The 21,069-nt window shown below is 46.5% G+C and overlaps 1 long non-coding RNA gene across 1 annotated transcript in view; it reads left to right on the top strand.

Moving 5' to 3' along the window:
- Nucleotides 1–5,881: 5,881 nt before the first annotated feature.
- Nucleotides 5,882–21,069, top strand: part of LOC142068477 (uncharacterized) — a 38,635-nt gene continuing 23,447 nt past the window's right edge. The window contains exon 1 of the long non-coding RNA XR_012664300.1: nt 5,882–5,983. This is a non-coding gene — a long non-coding RNA (uncharacterized LOC142068477). The remainder of the gene's footprint in view (nt 5,984–21,069) is intronic.

Genomic DNA, 21,069 nt, shown 5'->3' with positions numbered 1-21,069 from the left:
GGAGGCGGAGGGAGCCATGCTGCTGCTTCCAGGAGCCTCGTGGAGCGGCCCCTGACCCTGCTCCCCAGTTGCAGCGCCGGAGCTGGGCAAGCCCCAGACCCGGCTCCTCAGTGGGAGCTTGAGGGCCAGAATAAAACAGCTGGCAGGCCGGATTTGGCCTGCTGGCCAGATTCAGCTCATGGGCCACAGTTTGCCCAGGTCTCATATTGTCATCACTCTCATTGAGTAGGGCCACAAGGAATTCTCACTGGGGGCCCATCAAGGCAGATATCCACAACCTCATGAGGCATTTCCCTTCTTCCCCCTGGTGGAATGCACCGCCTCTGTCCTCAGCATTCCCAGTACCTGTCCACCCAGGGAGTGAGAGACCAGGACAGTGAATTAGCCTTAGATTTCCTGCATGAGAATACGCATCACTACCGAGTGCCCAGCCACCACACAGGTTTGTAGACTCCCCGAGGCATGTGTAGGGGGGGACTCCTCTTAACTGACAGATTATCCTCAAGTAGCAACAGTGCTTCCTACATACAGAAGGAAATCTGTTATCCCTAAAGCCTTACTGATATTTCTTATATTTCTCTCTCCTCTCCAAATGGTCAGCAGACTTCGTGCTGAGAGTGGGAGCCTACAAGGTGGAAGCAAACAATTTAAAGATTTGACACATCCCAAAATACTAAGTGCTGGACTTGGCATTTAGAAAGTGTTAGCATGTGTCTCTGGAGCTGGACTCAGCTCTGGGCCTGGGAATCAGGGATGCTTGACTGCAAGCCCCAGAGTGAGGTAGACAGGCTTGCACATGGTGCAACAGAGTCCGTTAGCAGAGAAGAAAGAAAAAAGTACCTGGGAGGTAGAAAGAGGGGAGAAAACCTCAGAAGCAGTTCAGTGGGGAGGGGAAAAATGTACAGAAGTAGTGGGGAGTTCTTTAAAAGCTGACCGGGACTTAGGGGAGTTCAGAAATATTATGCCACTGCAAAGCCAAATGGGAAGCCAAGAGAAAAGGGAAAGCAAAGGGGTAAAGTTATGAGGGACCTTAGCAATGCAATAGGAGGTGGGAAGATCACAACCAGTCACAGAGCAAATGCCATTCATTCAATTAATTTAACTTTATCTCAGGCTCTCAAGCCCACCTCACACCCTAGGGCCGGGAGCCAAAGCTACAACGTCCACGCTGTTATTTTTTGTGAGCTAGCTCAAGTCTGTCCCCCTGGGCTGGGAGGCTTGCTGCCAGTGGCAGTGTAGACATGGCCATTAATAGGGCTACGCTCATTCACACTAGTTGACAAAGCAGCCCAGTGTTCAACAATGTGAATTGCTTGAGTGTTTCTTGTCTGCTGGATCGATTGATGTGAGCCATAGCTCATTAAGGAAGGGTTGTGGTCAGTCTCCTTCTGCACTCAGCGTGCCTCCAACATGTGTATGGAGTCCCACAACGTCCAGAGGCAGTGGAGTAATGAATCACGCTGTCTTGGAACGGTACGTGTCTGTCCCTTCCAGAGTAGCAGGTGTTGTCATAGCATCCCTGTATCTTCTCTGTGCTCTCTAGCACCATCTCCTGGAGAGACCCTCCAATCAGTTCTCTTCTGTCTAGCCACAATTTGACATGCCCCAGGAGGCATGGGGGCATTGTAAATTGCATGTCCCTGCACCAGCAAGGCTCCTTATATCACAGACTGAGGGCGCTATCCTTCTTCCAGTGTTATGCTGGGAAGGGCAGCGCCAGCTTCCGCTGGGGACTCAATAGCAGCCACAACACCCATTGTTCAGGCCGTAGCAGCTGTCTGCGTCCAAGCAGAGATGGTAGCTGTTTTCTGCCACTGCAGCCTCCCCCTCGCTAATTCTCTGCTACTGTGGCTTGTGCTGGCAGAAGCTGGCATAAACCAGGGGTGAATGTAGCTCACTCTATTAGAGCCCTGACAAGCTGGGCATGTGATGCTCATTACCAGGGCCACACATACGGCAGGGCACTGGAGCGGGAAGTTGCCAATATAGAGAAATGTTATACATTGCCCCTGGCTGCAAATACCTTACAGTCTAATAACCAGTCCTATCAGCCGAACCATGAATCCACTTCGCCGCCATTTCCACATGGCCCCAACCCTCTATTAAGTGCCCCCCATGGATCTACAACTTCTAGCAGCTTGCATTCCCTCTAGGAGATTTACTCCACTCTAGGCTTTACAGGCTTAGCCACGGACCTCTCAATGTTCCATGCAACCTCCAGAATTGTGGTGCACCCCTCCCTATTCCCATTCCTGCACTTCTGTTTCCTTTAACCCCATAGGAGCCATCAGGGGGCTCTTCTATCCCACCTAAAGTTAGGTACGTTTTTCAGGATGGGGGCCTACTTTAGGACACAAGACACTGGTTCCTTCAGGATCCCAGAAGCATCACAAACCTCACCATTTTTTGTTCCAAGCATAGCACAGCATGCAAGCACTCGGGGGCATACATGCACACACACGAGTGCCTTCCCCCTTGGCAAGGTGCGAAGGAGTAATCCAGTCACATTACCTAATGCACTTCTGGAAGGAACCCCAACACCACAGCGCTGTGGTGTTGGGGATCAGACCCAGCAGAGAACAGAATCTGCAAAGAGTGAAGAGAGAGCTCCATATGGAGGTGAACAGGTGTGCGAACACTGAGCCAAAGGCCACTGTGGACTACCAGAGCTGAGCTGACCACATTTAAAAGAGACAGAGGGGTAGAAATACAGATCCCTTGTGGCACTTTATACAGCTGTGTGTCAAACATACTGTGAAAAGACAGCCCATTGATAGTGAAAGCACTACTTGTCATTAATTCTGCATCCTTCGGGTTTCTGACTTCCATGTGCTGTTGAAAAATATGTTTTTCCATACTGAATCTCTGGAGTTTAGGGATCTTTTAATTAGCAGGCAGGCTCAGTTAATTCATAATGGACATTTCCCTCTGGTTACCCCAGCACATTTATATTTCTAGCCTGAATCTTAGTCTGAATCCTTTCTGATTGCTTGGGGCAGTGGTTCCCAAACTTGTTCCACCACTTGGGCAGGGAAAGCCCCTGCCGGGCCGGGCTGGTTTGTTTACCTGCCACGTCCACAGGTTCGGCCGATCGCAGCTCCCACTGGCCACGGTTCACTGCTCCAGGCCAATGGGAGCTGCTGGAAGTGGCGTGGGCCGAGGGACGTACTGGCCACCACTTCCAGCAGCTCCCATTGGCCTGGACCAGCGAACCGCGGCCACTGACAGCTGCGATCGGCTGAACCTGCGGACGCGTCAGGTAAACAAACCGGCCCGACCTACCAGGGGCTTTCCCTGCATAAGGGGCAGAACAAGTTTGGGAACCACTGGCTTAGGGCATGAACCAGGTGCTGCCACCCCTGTCTATCCTTAGCCACTCTAGGCTTGTCCTCTATGTCAGTGGAGGCTGCAGGAAGGGTGGCCAGCACATCCCTCAGCCCGCACCATTTCCTGCAGCCCCCATTGTCCTGGAGTGGCAAACCGCAACCAGTGGGAGTTGCGACTGGCCGAACCTGCAGACGCGGCAGGTAAACAAACAGGCCCGGCCCGCCAGGGGCTTTCCCTGAACAAGCAGTGGCCCTAGTTTGAGAACCACTGCTCTATGTTGTTAAGTCCTGTATATATATCCCTGGCTGAGTACTGTTTGGCAGAGGGATTCCTTCATTCAGCCCTTTTGTGTGTTCCTCCTGCTGCCCATTGGCACACCTACCACGGCAGGTGCTTTTGCTTCATTCTTAACATATGTCTCCGATATTTCCATTTTCTTTTCTGGATAATTTTGGATTGTTGAATTTTTATCAAGCTCAGGATTTGTTATAATGCATTCCGTCTAATACTGAGAAGTTTTCTAAGGCATTTGCTTTCAAATGAGTGATTTCCAGCTTTCATATCCCTATGTTAAGGTGGAAATAACATGTGAGTCGAAGATTCAGAGTTTAGTGTACATTTTTGATGACCGATTTTTTTCTGGATTAATTATTCCAAAATTTAAGAAATCATTTGTATTCCAGAATAGAGTGTTCCCATGAGGAAGTTATTCTAGAATAGCTAAATTATACTGGAGTAGCTATTCAATATCCCATATAGACAAAGCTTTTGCATTTGTGACCAGGCCTTAGCAGGTGACACACTAGTGAACTAACTCACTGCACTACTCAGTCCCCAATGCAAAACTTCTTAACAAGCCACGAACTCGAGACAGGATATTGGGATTAGGTTTCACTAAAAATACATGTTTGAGTTGGGGGGTGGGGAATGCACTCGCAGAACTTCAGCTGAAAGGGCAGAGGAAATGCTGAGCTGCTCCAGCTAGAGAGAAAGGTCTATAATTAATGTAGTAGGAAAATTACACGTTTATCTAGCCCCCAAAACACAATAGCAGACATCCATTTCCTGCAGCGCCGTGGAGACTTGCCAGCTAGCAAATAAATCACTAAGCCACAAAGCCAACAAGGAGGAAAAGAGAGGGGAATTATCACAGAGGATGCAGCAGCCTTTTATACAAGGAAAATAATCAGTGTCTCCACCAGACATCTATTGTTTATCAATAATAATCTCTAGTGCTCCAGCGACTTGAATAGCAACATGGATTTAGGACTGATTGATGTCAGACTCCTCGGATCATACAAGATCCAAACTCTCAACAAAACAGTTACCCAGTAGCCATGCTGACCTGCCCAAAAGTCATTCAATTGCCTTGGAAAAAACAGAACGAACCTGCTAATAGACAGGGTTTGCCAGTAACTTGGCATATAAAGTACTGTAATAACAATGTGGTTATTTGCTTAGCTCAGGGAGGGGGCTATTCCAGTATAGTAACAATGGCTTGGCAGGGCCTCTGGCAGGATTGCATCTTAAAGTGAGAGCCTATTTTCATTCATTTATATAAAATATTGAAATTTTAGTAAGGGACTAAGGTTTTTCTTTTCCCCTGCCCTGGCCTCTGATGCCATATTACACTGTGGGGGTTTCATGAGATAAGAGCCTGATCCAAAGTCCACTCAGTTTATTTGAGTCTTTCCCACAGACTTTGAATCAAGCCCTTGGGGCATTACATGGGTTTTATTACTTCCTCTGAAGCATATGGCCTTGGTCCTTATTGGAGATAGGAGGCTGGATTAGAAGGACAATTGGTCTGCTCCACTCCGGCAGTTCCTGTCTTCTTCTCAGCTTAAGGCTGTGTTAAATAAAGTGTAGGAGTGCCCCCTAGTTTCCAGCCTGGCTTTTGTAGTGCCATCACAAGTTTGACATGAAGAAAAGGAGTACTTGTGGCACCTTAGAGACTAACCAATTTATTTGAGCATGAGCTTTCGTGAGCTACAGCTCACTTCATCGGATGCATACTGTGGAAAGTGTAGATCTTTTCATATACACACAAAGCATGAAAAAGTACCTCCTCCCACCCCACTCTCTTGCTGGTAATAGCTTATCTAAAGTGATCACTCTCCTTACAATGTGTACGATAATCAAGTTGGGCCATTTCCAACACAAATCCAGGTTTTCTCACCCCCCCCCCCCACAAACCCACTCTGGAGTACAGTACAGTACGGTACAGTAAAGACAGACACAAGCTTCAGTTTCCCACAGCAACTTGAATGCTGTATATTTGTATGTCACACATTGGAGAGACTATAGTCGCTTGGCTTTTCTGGTGCATTTGTACAGCACCTACCACAAAGGAACCTGGATCCGATTGGGTGCTACTCCAGCATATGCATCATGTCACTTATCATTGCTTTAGAACAAGCTCTGTGTCATGTATTTGCCTTACAAGTTAGCTTGCTGACTCCGGAGCTCAGCAAGACTGGGTCACCTTAAACTGCACACAGGAAGTGACTGCAAGAAGTGAGCTCAGAGTAAACACAACTGGGACTGAGGAGCTGTCTGTAAACACCTGCATTTCAGAAGTTGCTGTCTAAGTGTGGCTCCTTTTGACACCACACCTTGCCAGAGATCACATAAACTGTCCTGAACTACTGATGAGGTAAGAATTACCAGTAACCTACGTCCACTCAGGTGTAGCCCTCTGTCTGCAGCTACTGGTGGCTGGGATGCATATAGAAATTGGTGAGCCTGCTCAGCCTTGGTTACCAGACGTGCATCTTTTTTCTCAGACAGCAAAGCCCATGCATGGAGCCACAGGTCCAAGGTTCAATCCCCACTGTCAGCAGCCCACCTGGGGCCCTGTGTTATATACACATGTCTCCTATGGGCTCTGAAGCAGGAAAGGTTTTGAAAACTGGGCCAGTGGGAAGAATCTGATGCTACTGGTGTTTCCAGAAGCAGAAGCTGGTTAGCAATTCATACAGCTCCCTATTTCCAAATGAGCATGGGACTGAAGGGAAAAGAGACTATATTCTGCAACGAGGATTGGTTCCAGCAAAGTGGGACAGTGTCAAGGGCTGTGCAAACCAAGTCTGAAAGGAGCCCAGTAGTTCTGTGGCCTTCCTTTGTAGAGCTGGTGCAGCCTGCAAGCAAAGCATGAGAGTGCTGTGGGAAAGCAGGGCTACTGCTGCTTACAGCTTCATGTAAAGAGCTGCATGGAGGGTGCCATTTGCCGTGCACAAAACCCAGGGGTGATGCTCCATGGTCTCAAGCACTGCCTACCGGCACTGCATTGATTAACTATTTACAGACAGAGGGTGCATTCCTGTAACTGCAGGCATGGTTTGGCCACAGTACATGACATTCCTCTTGGGAATAGCAGAGGTGGCAGCAGGGGTCCCTTTTCACCCTGAGAGAGGCAGGGGTAGCAGCAGGGCTTATCTCTGACAGTGGGGTGAGATCCCATTCAAATGCATGGGTTATTCCATGCCTTTGAGAGCTATCGTTTCAGGCTCTCTGCAGACTCAGGAAGACATCACTGCAAGTTAAGGTTTCAAGCTTTCCTATATAACCAAGAGAGACAGAGGATTTCATTTTTAGTGGAAAGCTTAGATTCTGCTGTCATCACATGACTCCAGGAGCCTGGGCACCAGGCACAGGCCTAGAGTGTTTATGCCATAGTCTGGCTTTCCAGCTACTTTGGGTCTCATTTCTTTGCTTGGTGGAAGGAGCTGGTAAACCAAGTGAAGAAGCACCATCCAGGCTGCAGAAATGCCTAGGGTAGGAGATGGCACTGGTTGGGTTGAAAGACAACTGCATAGCTAATTCCACTGTCCCCGTCCTGTGTCAATATCTGCTGCAATTCTGCTTCCACCCCTTCGACTCCAGGGTAACTCTCAGTAAAGGCCACTAAAGAGCTTCTCCCATCCAAGTCCCAATGCCTCCTCCCACACATCGGGCTGTCTGCTGCCCTTGGCACAGCTGATCACTTCCTCTTCTTTGGATTTATTCCTTGCCCAGGCTTTCATGGCTCTCTCCTAGTTGTGTCACCATGCGTCTCCTTCACCCTTAGCAGCACCTCATTCTCCCCTTTCCTACTGTCCCTCAAGGCCCTACTTTTGTCCCCCTTTCCCCTCTATCTGCACCCTAACCTTCATGAGAATACAAGGATCAAATAATCCCAGATGAATGGGAGACGATTGAGCTTATTAGCATCCATGTAAAGCCTTCTCACTTCAAAGGGATTTTCTAAAGCAGAGGCACTGTGTCTCACCAGTCAGCAGACACACGGTAAACTCAAGTGAGACTCATTAAGGGGCTGTGCCACTGCATATTGAAATGACACATTAAAGGACAGAATTTTAATGAGATAAAACTCCAGTGAGGCAGAACAAAAGTGTTTGCTGAAGATAACTTGATCCTAGACAAGGGAGTGAAAATAGCACAGATGCACGTGGCTTCCAGGGAAGGAGATGAATGAAAATACTACTCAGGAGATGGCTGGATATGGTGGTAGCAAACACATGGTGACCAAAGAGAATGATCAGCATCAAGCCAAATCCCAAAGGCACATTGCCTTTTTGCAGATCAAGTGCCATTGTAATGGTGCTTTCTCGTGGTTTCACTGATCATTTTTGCCTCAAGGGCAGAGAGAATGAGATCAGGTTGTTTTAGACAACAGGAGGTGGAACTGGGACTTCAGAAAGAGATGACTAAGCAGTAAGTGGGAAAATCTTATAGCAAATCTTGGCAGAAGCCTGTCTCCCCCCCCAAAAAAAAAAACAAACAAAAAAAAGGGATTCCTGGTGCAATACATAGCAGAGACTGCAAACAGCATGCTGAATTGTTCTGGGCATCAGTGTAGACCATAGGAATGAAGACAGATGGAGAAGCACGGACCACAACGTTAATAGAGAAGCAAACATACCCATGAAACTCCAAACCCATACTGGAGTATCGATCAGTTGCATGCTACTTTCAGCATATGGCCACCACTTGACCCAAAGAGCTACCAACATTAAAGCCAAACCATCAGGAAGATGCAGTGACACCAGCACATTGGGAAACCGGCCGAGTTTGATTATTTAATGGTTTCCCTTGTGTGCAGCAGGCATTTCAGCAAAGCTTGTCTTGAGACTGCAAACCTCCAGATGACTCTCAGATGACAGCAGATTTTGACTCCCTCAGGGAACTGATGGGCAGGATTCCCTGGGAGAATAACATGAGGGGGAAAGGAGTCCAGGAGAGCTGGCTGTATTTTAAAGAATCCTTATTGAGGTTACAGGGACGAACCATCCCGATGTGCAGAAAGAATAGTAAATACGGCAGGCAACCAGCTTGGCTTAACAGTGAAATCCTTGCTGATCTTAAACACAAAAAAGAAGCTTACAAGAAGTGGAAGATTGGACAAATGACCAGGGAGGAGTATAAAAATATTGCTCGGACATGCAGGAGTGAAATCAGGAAGGCCAAATTACACCTGGAGTTGCAGCTAGCAAGAGATGTTAAGAGTAACAAGAAGGGTTTCTTCAGGTATGTTAGCAACAAGAAGAAAGTCAAGGAAAATGTGGGCCCCTTACTGAAGGAGGGAGGCAACCTAGTGACAGAGGATGTGGAAAAAGCTAATGTACTCAATGCTTTTTTTGCCTCTGTCTTCACGAACAAGGTCAGCTCCCAGACTACTGCACTGGGTAGCACAGCATGGGGAGGAGGTGACCAGCTTTCTGTGGAGAAAGAAGTGGTTCGGGACTATTTAGAAAAGCTGGACGTGCACAAGTCCATGGGTCCAGATGCGCTACATCTGAGAGTGCTAAAGGAGTTGGCAGATGTGATTGCAGAGCCATTGGCCATTATCTTTGAAAACTCATGGCGATCGGGGGAAGTCCCAGACGACTGGAAAAAGGCTAATGTAGTGTCCATCTTTAAAAAAGGGAAGAAGGAGGATCCTGGGAACTACAGGCCAGTCAGCCTCATCTCAGTCCCTGGAAAAATCATGGGGCAGGTCCTCAAGGAATCAATTCTGAAACACTTAGAGGAGAGGAAAGTGATCAGGAACAGTCAGTATGGATTCACCAAGGGCAAATCATGCCTGACTAATCTAATTGCCTTCTATGATGAGATAACTGGCTCTGTGGATGAGGGGAAAGCAGTGGACATGTTGTTCCTTGACTTTAGTAAAGCTTTTGACACGATCTCCCACAGTATTCTTGCCAGCAAGTTAAAGAAGTATGGGCTGGATGAATGGACTATAAGGTGGATAGAAAGTTGGTTAGATTGTCGGGCTCAATGGGTAGTGATCAATGGCTCCATGTCTAGTTGGCAGCCGGTATCAAGTGGAGTGCCCCAACGGTCGGTCCTGGTGCCGGTTTTGTTCAATATCTTCATAAATGATCTGGAGGATGGTGTGAATTGCACCCTCAGCAAGTTTGCAGACGACACTAAACTGGGAAGAGAGGTAGATACACTGGAGGGTAGGGATAGAATACAGAGGGCCCTAGACAAATGAGGGGATTGGGCCAAAAGAAATCTGATGAGGTTCAACAAGTGCAGAGTCCTGCACTTAGGACGGAGGAATCCCATGCACTGCTACAGACTAGGGACTGAATGGCTCAGCAGCAGTTCTGCAGAAAAGGACCGAGGGGTTACAGTGGACGAGAAGCTGGATATGAGTTAACAGTGTGCCCTTGTTGCCAAGAAGGCCAATGGCATTTTGGGATGTATAAGTAGGGGCATTGCCAGCAGATCGAGGGATGTGATCGTTCCCCTCTATTAGACATTGGTGAGGCCTCATCTGGAGTTCTGTGTCCAGTTTTGGGCCCCACACTACCAGAAGGATGTGGAAAAATTGGAAAGAGTCCTGCGGAGGGCAACAAAAATGATTAGGGCACTGGAACACATGACTCATGAGGAGAGGCTGAGGGAACTGGGATAGTTTAGTCTGCGGAAGAGAAGAATGAGGGGGGATTTGATAGCTGCTTTCAACTACCTGAAAGGGGGTTCCAAAGAGGATGGATCTAGACTGTTCTCAGTGGTAGCAGATGACAGAACAAGGAGTAATGGTCTCAAGTTGCAGTGGGGGAGATTTAGGTTGGATATTAGGAAAAACTTTTCCACAAGGAGGGTGGTGAAACCCTGGAATGCGTTACCTAGGGAGGTGGTGGAATCTCCTTCCTTTGAGGTTTTTAAGATCAGGCTTGACAAAGCCCTGGCTGGGATGATTTAACTGGGAATTGGTCCTGCTTCGAGCAGGGGGTTGGACTAGATGACCTCCTGAGGTCCCTTCCAACCCTGATATTCTATGATTCTATGATTCCAGCTCGTAAAAGTTATAACATTAGAATCAGCAAATCCAGACATCACAAAAGTGACAATTAAGAGAATCTTCCCGCTCATATTCAGCAGAGTTGGGCACATGCCAAAATATTGTAAAACACAGCTAAGGCTGGAGTGATTAGTGAGCCAACAACCTAGCAGTTGGAAGGAAACTGAGCACATTGAAACCTATGGAGTCATTGGAAGCAGAGAAGAGATGGGCCAATTTTGTGGATCCCTCATGCAGTCTAATTGCTGTGTGTAACGAAAACAATGAAAGCTGGAGAAGCATTTTAAAGATAGTGGATGCAGATCCGCAGTGTGTCTATTGGCCAAGTCATGTCCAGCTTCTTACCAGCTCTCCTGTGTTTGGGCATGGACTTGAGGAATCATAACAGATCAGGGGAGCATGCTGGGCCCTGCACGGGAGAGCAGAGCAACCACAGGCAGTTTTTCAGCACACCAGCTGCACAGAGTGGCTACAGGCTAATAAGGCTAGATGGAAACAGGCAGTAAATATACAACATTTGACACTCAGTTCAGCCAGTGTGGGCTGACTCACATGGCAAGTCCTCTAGCACATTGAGGATGGTCACTAGTTTCTGTGTAGAGGGCTCGAGTAGACTGGAAGCCCTCACTGAAGATATCAATGCAAAAGAACAGCATGACAGGAATCTAGTAACAAGCTGCAGAAGTGTTGGCCAGGGAACATAAAGCTTAACTAGAAGACACTGCAAACTGGGATAAAGTGAAGTTGCTGTTTTGAATCTATCCTGCAGGAAGGGTACCTCAAGCCTGATCCAGTAAACACAGAAGCATTAAAAAGATAATGGGCAGCTCTACTGCCAACCTCACGTGGAAGGTTTCTCAGAGTCAGGGTGGAATTTCTGATCAAATTGAGAGAGAGGGGCCTATGCTAGCACATGGGGAAGATGCAGATTAAAGTCCCTGGATCTGGAGCAGGCAGGGTTTTCTGGGGTGGGTCTCATGTGTTTGGGGTTTTTTGGGTGCAAAAAAATTCAAAATATTTCTGGGAGCAGCCCAAGCTCTGGAGGTATATAACTAGCTTAAAGCTTCCCTCTCATGGGCTGTGAAGCATGAGATGTAGTAGATAACTCTAAGTTCAGTACAGTGCTTAGTTGCACTTCTGAACCTTGTGGGGAGTTGGTCTCTTAAGTTCAAATCTCATTGGCTTTTAAAGGTGCACAAATACAAGCTATGAAAGAAGGAAGGGGAAAAGACCCCTTTGTATAAATGTTCATTGACATATACAAGCTCAAGTAATTTCACTGTATTACAAACTCTAATTTTAGTTTGCAAATACAGATTTTTCTCCATTTTGATCCAGAATGTCAGAGGTTTGTGTATTCATGAATATTTCTAATCCATATTCCCCTCCTTCCCCCAGGGACAAGTCCTTTCTATGAGAAGATCACTTGATATGTGTCAAATACTGGGAAGAATCTCTGTAGTGCTGCAGAATTTCTTTAGAGAACTTGTGATTTGAAGTATCTCTACATTTGGGGAGAGGGCAGTTTGTATGTTTTATTTGTTCTTAAATATTAAAGCTAGACTGTATTAATATTGCCTGTAATTTTTTCATATCTACTAGAATTTGTTTCCCTACAATGAATGTGTAAATACCTAAATTCTGCCTAAAACTACTCTGATTTGGCTCAGTATAGCCAAGAGCAGTCAGTTCATATAGTCCCGTGTATTATAACAAATGTACTGTATGCAGCAAAAATCACAGGATCAGACTGAAGATGGGCACAGCAGAGCTTTGGGGTGGGCAGGGAGCTGACTATCACTGGTTGTCCAAGCTCAAATCACTGCACAGGTTGGAGCAGCCTGAGGATTGCTCTACCTTTAGCCAGATGGTTATAGTCCCCAAGGGACCATGCAACTCAGCTGGAAATGGCTAGTTGCTCCACCCCTCTTTCTTCCTTTCCACATGCCTCCTGTACCAGGGCTGTGAGGAAGTAGGGGGATTCACCCTAACCTGGGGAATCTCCAGCAAGGGATGCACCAGTGGTTTCTGCTCCCTTTACGCTACCTGAGCAGCACACAGGGAGTGGAATGGACCAGAGAACCTTGCCCATGGTCTCTTCTCTTAAAGCATCCTAGGAAGGCTTCCTTGGTCTTCATTTGAAACAGCTTGCTGATGGGTCTGCGTAGTGCTGACTGGTCACGTGGTGCTGGATCTCAGCAGCTAAATCACATTAGTAGAAGCTCAGATGCATTATACGCTTCCCTAATGCTGGTTTCCATGTTATTGGCGACCAAAGGGATGTTGTGCAGGTAGTTGTGTAGGGGAGGGATGGCCTTCCATTCCCAGTTGTGCAGACAAGGTATCCATAAGATGTGTCTACTAATGTCTGGGGCCTACTCTATGATAGTGCAAGTTCCTCTGCTTTAGCACATCCTAGGCCCAACTGCAAAGCTAACTAACTGTTACAACGTGAAGTATTTTTTTCCTACTGTAGAGTGTTCAATGGGAAAAGATCTAACTTCCCAATTAAGCCATTTCTTAAGGTCAAATTTCTGTTGAAATTTAATTTCTATCTTGCATAATCCAACAGGTTACTGACCTTTAAGAGCCAGGAGTGGAACAGCCATTTTCCTGCAAACTGATGTGCCCTTCAGTTTAAAAAGAACAGTTGTTAAACCTCCCTTATTAAGGATAATAGTCACCTAGCGCTGTTTTCTTTTGCTTGCCTGGTTTATCCACTCGGGAATCAGATTACTGTCTGAAAGAGTGCAAGGCTACTATTAGCCTTTAATTGATACATTAAAAAAATAGTTATGGAGAGTAACTATCCTGCATGGGTAGGACGGACTTTATCAACTTAAATAACTCTCTGGTACCTTGTAAATTTTTTTAGAAATATGCAAAAGGCAAGGTCAGTCAACTGAAAAGAGTACATGTCAGCCAAAATCTCAGGTTTGGAACATTAAAAATGCTTTCACTAAAGCCCTGTGGGGATGAAATCAAACCAAACTGGTTTTCTTTGTGTTCAGCTGTGTAACATCCCCTTTGATTTAAGGAGTTTTGTCTTTTTTTTTAAACTGGAGCACAGCCGGATGCCATTGAAAACAGCAGCATTAAATACTTAAAGGTAGGGTTTGGAATTGAAACATCAACAGATCACAAAATGAAGCAGAAAGCACTGGCTGCTGCTCCGATGCCAGTCAAAGTGATGGGTGCGTTGTTTTCGAGGCTGCTGGATGTGGGGTGGATATTCTGAAAGGCATTGGCGTTGCGGTTCACTGAGGACAGGGTATTGGTTCCGTGTAGACATGGCTCCTTCGTACTCAATCAGCTCCCTTTGCCTAGGAAGAGTCAGATGTGCTTTCCCTCCCCCAGACACCATTCTTGCCACCAGTGGTGAGCTGGAGCCTGTTTGCACCAGTTCGCGCAAACCGGTTGTTAAATTTTGAACCAGTTTTAGAACTGGTTGTTAAAAATTGTTACGGCTCCCTGAGCTCTGGGCCGGGGAGGCTCCCCCAGCCCCTCCCCTCTCTTGCAGAGCCTATTTTGTCTCTCCTTCCATTTAAACTGAATTAGCTCATGATCACTTGAACCAAGGTTGACCTCTGCACTAAGTTCTTCTGTGAGGTCCTTGCTACTTACCAATACTAAAGCTAAAATGTCATCACCTTGTGTTGGTTCAGTGACTATTTGGTGAAAAAATCTATCACATCCAAGAATATCTGGGCCCTACGACTATTAGTAGCACTTGTCCCCCATATATGAGAAATTAAAGTCTCCCAGAATTACACAGTTCCCAGTAATATTTATTTAATTAAAAAGGTCTCCATCCATATCCAAACTGGATCCTGGGTGTCTGTAGCATACCAAGGACTATCCCAATGGAGGGTCTGATAGCTTTCTTCTCCAAAGTGATATTGACCCAAACAGATTCTGTTTTATCCATTCCATCACTTCTAATTTCTTGATAGTCCACCTCATCATTGATATACAATCCTATTCCACCTCCTTTACCTTCAGTTCTGTCTCTCATGACCAGCACATACGCTTCAGTATTTGTACACCAGTCACAACTACTATTCCACCATGGTTCTGTTATCCCTATAATAGATGTTTTCATTTCCTGCACAGTATTTCTAGTTCCTTTATTGTGGTATGAAGGCTCCTTATGTTGGTGCACAGATATCTAAGTTATTTCTGCTTCGCTTCACCGAGATTCCTCACCCAATTAAGTACAGTCATTTTACTGCCAGTATCACCTCCTGGACTGTTGCTGTCACTGGCACTATTCTCCTGCCTTCTGTTGTTCCTTTTTCTGTTTTGTATCCTCTCACTCTATTTTTCTTCTAATCAATATTAGAATCAGGTATAGAGATTACATGAGCATCTCGCAACCATCTCCCCTGAGTTCCTAGTTTAAAGGTCCTTTAATCAATTGTGCCCACCTCCATCCCAGAAGTCTATTTCTCTCCCTACTGAGATGGAGTCCATCCCATGAGTAGTCATCTGTCCATGAATGCCTCCCAGTGGCTGAACATTGCAAAGCCCTCTTTAGACCACCATTGTCTGAGCCATCTGTTGAGCATCATAATCTTGTCTTGCCTTTGCTTTCCTTCTGTAGGGATCGGTAGCATCCCACCAAAGATTACCTGAGTCTCCATTTCTTTAGCTGTCTTCTGCAGCCTGGCATAGTCTCCCTTTAGGTCTTCCAGAAAGAATCTAGCAGTATCATTAGATATACATCTAAGCACATTAAAAACCACCCTCACCAGCAAGGACACTCCAGAGAAATAGATCACATCATAGAATGGGCCACCCAAATACCCCAGGAGAACCTGCTTCAATACATATAAAACCTTGCTGACTGCACGCCCTTATTTGTCAACTACCACCTCACACTAGAATGAATACGGGGTATCAGACAATTGCAACCCATACCTAATAGGGACCACAGCATGAAAAATCTTTCCTATCCCCTTCTCTTTCTGGCTTTCAAACAACCCCCCAGCTTTGCTAACCTCATCATCAGAAGCAAGCTCCCCACAGGCCAGGACGCACCAACTCAAAGCAGCACCAGACACAAAACCTGCTGACAGATCTTCACCGCTACAATGATCAATACCCACCTCCCAAACACACCTTTCAAGATCCATGTATGCAATACATGCCTAACACAATATGTGGTGTACCTCCTCCAGTGCATCAAATGCCCCAACAGCTAAGTGGGTGAGACCAGACACGCACACAGGAAAAAAAAACATGAGACAAAAACCGCTATCACCTGTGGGTGAACACTTTTCACAAAGCCATCACTGCAAATCTGACCTTTCAGTCCTCGTCCTCAAAGGAAACCCGTACAGCACCACCAAAAAGATGAGCCTGGGAGCTTAGATTCATAACTCTGCCAGACCCTAAAAACCATGGATTCAACACAGACACTGTTTCCCATAGAATCATAGACTATCAGGGTTGGAAGGGACCTCAGGAGGTCATCTAGTCCAACCCCCTGCTCAAAGCAGGACCAATCCCAAAGTAAATCATCCCAGCCAGGGCTTTGTCAAGCTGGGCCTTAAAAACTTCTAAGGAAGGAGATTCCACCACCTCCCTAGGTAACGCATTCCAGTGCTTCACCACCCTCCTAGTGAAAAAGTTTTTCCTAATATCCAACCTAAACCTCCCCCACTGCAACTTGAGACCATTACTCCTCGTTCTGTCCTCTGCTACCACAGAGAACAGTCTAGATCCATCCTTTTTGGAACCCCCTTTCAGGTAATTGAAAGCAGCTATCAAATCCCCCCTCATTCTTCTCTTCTGCAGACTAAATAATTCCAGTTCCCTCAGCCTCTCCTCATAAGTCATGTGTTCTAGACCCCTAATCATTTTTGTTGCCCTCCGCTGGACTCTTTCCAATTTTGACACATCCTTCTTGTAGTGTGGGGCCCAAAACTGGATACAGTACTCCAGATGAGGCCTCACCAATGTCGAATAGAGGGGAGCGTTCACGTCCCTCGATCTGCTGGCAATGCCCCTACTTATACATCCCAAAATGCCATTGGCCTTCTTGGCAACAAGGGCACACTGTTGACTCATATCCAGCTTCTCGTCCACTGTAACCCCTCGGTCCTTTTCTGCAGAACTGCTGCTGAGCCATTCAGTCCCTAGTCTGTAGCGGTGCATGGGATTCTTCCGTCCTAAGTGCAGGACTCTGCACTTGTCCTTGTTGAACCTCATCAGATTTCTTTTGGCCCAATCCTCTCATTTGTCTAGGGCCCTCTGTATCCTATCCCTACCCTCCAGCGTATCTACCACTCCTCCCAGTTTAGTGTCATCTGCAAACTTGCTGAGAGTGCAATCCACACCATCCTCCAGGTAATTTTTGAAGATATTGAACAAAACCGGCCCGATGACCGACCGTTGGGGCACTCCACTTGATACCGGCTGCCAACTAGACATGGAGCCATTGATCACTACCCATTGAGCCCGACAATCTAGCCAGCTTTCTATCCACCTTATAGTCCATTCATCCAGCCCATACTTCTTTAATTTACTGGCAAGAATATTGTGGGAGACCATGTCAAAAGCTTTACTAAAGTCAAGGAACAACATGTCCACTGCTTTCCCCTCATCCACAGAGCCAGTTAACTCGTCATAGAAGGCAATTAGATTAGTCAGGTATGACTTGCCCTTGGTGAATCCATGCTGACTGTTCCTGATCACTTTCCTCTCCTCTAAGTGCTTCAGAATTGATTCCTTGAGGACCTGCTCCATGATTTTTCCAGGGACTGAAATGAGGCTGACTGGCCTGTAGTTCCCAGGATCCTCCTTCTTCCCTTTTTTAAAGATGGACACTACATTAGCCTTTTTCCAGTCATCCGGGACTCTTCCCTGGTCATTTGTTCAATCTTCCACTTCTTGTAAGCTTCTTTTTTGTGTTTAAGATCAGCAAGGATTTCACTGTTAAGCCAAGCTGGTCGCCTGCCATATTTACTATTCTTTCTACACATCGGGATGGTTTGTCCCTGTAACCTCAATAAGGATTCTTTAAAATGCAGCCAGCTCTCCTGGACTCCTTTCCCCCTCATGTTATTCTCCCAGGGGATCCTGCCCATCAGTTCCCTGAGGTTGTCAAAATCTGCTTTTCTGAAGTCCAGGGTCCGTATTCTGCTGCTCTCCTTTCTTCCCTGTGTCAGGATCCTGAACTCGACCATCTCATGGTCACTGCCTCCCAGGTTCCCATCCACTTTAGCTTCCCCTACTAATTCTTCCCGGTTTGTGAGCAGCAGGTCAAGAAGAGCTCTGCCCCTATTGGTTCCTCCAGCACTTGCACCAGGAAATAGTCCCCTACACTTTCCAAAAACTTCCTGGATTGTCTGTGCACCGCTGTATTGCTCTCCCAGCAGATATCAGGGTGATTGAAGTCTCCCTGATATGTCTTATTACAATTTGTAACACACTCTACACTGCCCCTGCTAACCTTTAATTGCACATTTCATTTTAAGTGATCTCCTACAGCATGTGAGAACCTTCATGTTTAATATTCTGTCCCACCTTGTATTTAGCTTGGGCATTCTGGTTACCTTCCCCAGATCTGAGGAAGGGTTCTGTGTAGCTCAAAGGCTTGTTCCTTCCACCAAGAGAAGTTGGTCCAATAAGAAATATTGCCTCACTACCCCATCTCTCACACCCTGACAGGAAACAGTTTACTGCTTTTTATGTGTTAGAAGGATCAGCACAGCCTAGAGAATGAGCAGGATAAAGATTCCTCTTCTGTATTATCACAGCTTTCTACTAAATCCCCATGTAGTCCCCATGTCTGTCAATGGAACTGAAACTACTCAATGGATGATACATAATTTTCAATCACTTCTATGGCCAGGGTCGTCCCTAGTGGGGTGTGGGGCCTGGGACAAATCAGCCCCTGCCAGTTTGGGGGCCCTGCTCTGAAAGCCAACCCCTTATGCCTGTCTCCCCTCCCTGTGCAGAGCAAAGCTCCAGGCATAGGGTGGCAGCAGATCCCTGGACATGCAGGGTGGCAGCCAGGACCCTGGGGCCAATAGCCAGGACCCCAGGGGTGCTGCAGCACCTCCGCACCCCTAGTTCCTGCACCTATGTCTTCCAGGACAGACCGCGCCAGCCAACTGCACCGGCCCTCAAGGCCCCACAAAGCATGGGACCCACAGTGGTTGCCCTGATTTGCCCTACCCAAGGGACGGCTCTGTCTAGGCCTTCAGTGGGTTTGGACCAGTGTGAGTGCATAGGCATTACGAAAGCTAATTTAGCCTGTATAACCTTTATTGCAGGTGATGGTATGCGAGATGGAAAGAACCCATCTTATCTCTCTGATCCCAGGTTGAATTTGCAGGACTGGAAGCTAGAAACCAAAATATTTTGACTTGTCAACTCAGCTCATTAGATATGAAATCATTTAGAGACAATAGCTGTGGAACCCTACCACAGCATTGTCAGAGTCAATCTTCAGTATAGAACTGTGCTAAATTATAAATCAACTTGGCAGAATTCAATCTTTTGTAATAATTTTGATGGATTGACATTAAGCATTTTTTTATATTTTTATTGATTTAAATGTTCACAGTTGTGCAAAATTATGGGGCGGGGGATCAGACAGTGGGAGTGGTCAGACAATAGTCAGAAATAAAAAGTTAAAATTTTATAACTTAAAAACACAAATTGTCAACACCACATGTCAAAATATATAAAGTGAATATCCTTAAATTAAATATAATAAGTTCTCAAGCAGCGTTTGTCTTACTTTATCTGTCAGTTTTAATCATCATCCATGGAAATATTTTTTCATCAGATTGTGTGTTTGGTAAAATTGATGTTTACCCACATTTACCAATAAGTCTCATCCTGCCAAGCCTAGTTATAAAACAACATTTGGTGGGGGTGGGGGGCTGCAGAAGTGATTACTTACGCTGCAGCAAAACTAGATGATCGTGCAGTTCATTTCTTGAAGCGCTTACATGTCCCATTTGAAGGCCCAACTGTAGTAAATATTGAGGAAAACAATGTAAATCCGTGCTTAGAGCAAGTTTCTGATCTTGGATGCGGATCAGATATTTTGCCAAAAGGGACACAGTAGTGCACCTTTAATCAGTGATGAGCTGCCAGAAGCTGAAGAACCGGCTTCTTCAGTTGCTCCAGGTCTTCGGCAGCACTTCGGTGGCACATCCTTCAGTCGCTCCGGGTCTCCGGCGGCACTGAAGGACCTGCTGTCGAAGTGCTGCCGAAGGCCCGGAGCGAGTGAAGGACGTGCCGCTGAAGTGCCACCAAAGGCCAGGAGTGCCGCTGGGTGAGTAAAAATTCTCAGGGGAGCTTCCCCAGCCAAGAGCTCAGGCAGGATGGAAAGGATGGCCCTGCGGGCCTTTGCCCACCCCTTTAACAACCGGTTCTAAACCGGCTTCAAAATTTAACAACCGGTTCACACAAACCGGTGTGAACCGGCTCCAGCTCACCACTGCCTTTAATGAGAATGACCCAAGAATGTACAGTCATTTTGTGTGGAGGCTGATATTGGGATAAACCTAATTTTTACAGAGTGATTTTGAGGCAAATCAATCAATCATTCTTGTTGACACGTAAGGCCAGAGATTTAAAGGTATAATCCTTAGTCCTTCCAGGAGTGCAGGGGACTGAATTAGATGACCTCCCGGGGACCCTTCCAGTCCTATGATTCAGGCATCTACAATGCAGAAAGGTGCCCGGTGGGATTCTCAAAAGCACCTAGACACCTAACTCCCATGGCAATCTGTAGCAGTCTAGGTGATTCTGAAAATCCCACTAGGTGCCTATCTGCACCTGAGGTGCCTAAATACCCTTAAAAGTCTAGCCCTTAGTTACTGGTGGAGCTGAATTCCCAGAAAGAAGAATCAGCACGCAGGGCTACTCTTGCTGCTAAATTACCACACACGAAGAAGTGCAGAACCATGCAGAATGGTGACAGAGTGGAGCAACATCCCTTTAGATGAAGAGATGCACAAGAGTCTTATTCAAGTGAACAAGTTACATTTATATGAGCTGATTTAGCAGCTGTGTGGATTGGACGAGGTATCTGATTACCATGTGTACTACAGTAGCCCCCCCACCTCACCCCCAGAGCAGCGTCAGCAGCCCTCCCCCTTGTGCCCCCCCCCTCCCCACTGGAGCAGCTAAGATTTAGTCAGGGGTATTTATAGTACCAGCCATGGACAGGTCACAGGCTGTGAATTGTTGTTTATTGCCCTTGACCTGTCCATGACTTTTACTAAAAATACCTGTGACTAAATCTTAGTCTTAGTTATGGTTACACCCCTGATGCCTCCAGTGAGAGGGAGTCTTGCTTGTGGTAGCTAGATGTCAGCTCTTTAGCACCACCAGCCTTTCAAGGACTCTCCTCTGGGCTATGCCAGCCCTGACATTGCCTTGCAAGTTAATAGGTGCAT

Source organism: Caretta caretta, chromosome 11 (assembly GCF_965140235.1).
Source record: "Caretta caretta isolate rCarCar2 chromosome 11, rCarCar1.hap1, whole genome shotgun sequence".
NCBI lineage: Eukaryota > Metazoa > Chordata > Testudines > Cheloniidae > Caretta > Caretta caretta.
Note: the sequence above shows the minus strand (reverse complement) of the source record. Positions and strands in the feature narration are given on the sequence as shown.